We start from the raw sequence: 565 nt of genomic DNA, 5'->3' as shown, positions 1-565 counted from the left end.
AGAATTAAAAAATATCATATAAATAAGAATGGGGAAAAAATACAAAGGCTTCAAGTCATCGGAAAATTACAAGCCTTTGGCCATGGATTCATCAAGAAAACAGGATTTTCTAACCAAGGAAAGGCATACAGAGGCCCATGCACATACATATATCCTCACTACCATAGATATTTAACAAAAAGGAAAAAAAATCAAATTAAACGAATTCAAACAAGAGGTCGCTAACTAAACAGATTTGAAATAACTACTGCATGACTTTTATATAAAAATGTGATACGGTGAGGTGAAGTCAAGGTTTAAAATACTACGATCCAGTATTACAAAAGGTAAAAATTGCCTATCTAGCTTTAACCAGGAAGAAATGAATTATTTGGAAACTGGAAATTCATATTATATGTAGAAACTACAACCGAGAACAGAGTGACCGAGCCATATATATTATAACATAGACAAATTTAGCAAAAAGATAATCAACACGGATTGCCGATACTCCCGTAGGAATGCGTAACACCAAAGAGTAACATGAGTTTTGTGGTATGAACTCGAAAACAATATCACAGGCAAT

The sequence above is a fragment of the Henckelia pumila genome, chromosome 2, assembly GCF_033568475.1.
Source record: "Henckelia pumila isolate YLH828 chromosome 2, ASM3356847v2, whole genome shotgun sequence".
NCBI classification, from domain to species: domain Eukaryota; kingdom Viridiplantae; phylum Streptophyta; class Magnoliopsida; order Lamiales; family Gesneriaceae; genus Henckelia; species Henckelia pumila.
The sequence above is the reverse complement of the archived record's forward strand: the minus strand, read 5'-3'. Positions refer to the sequence as shown.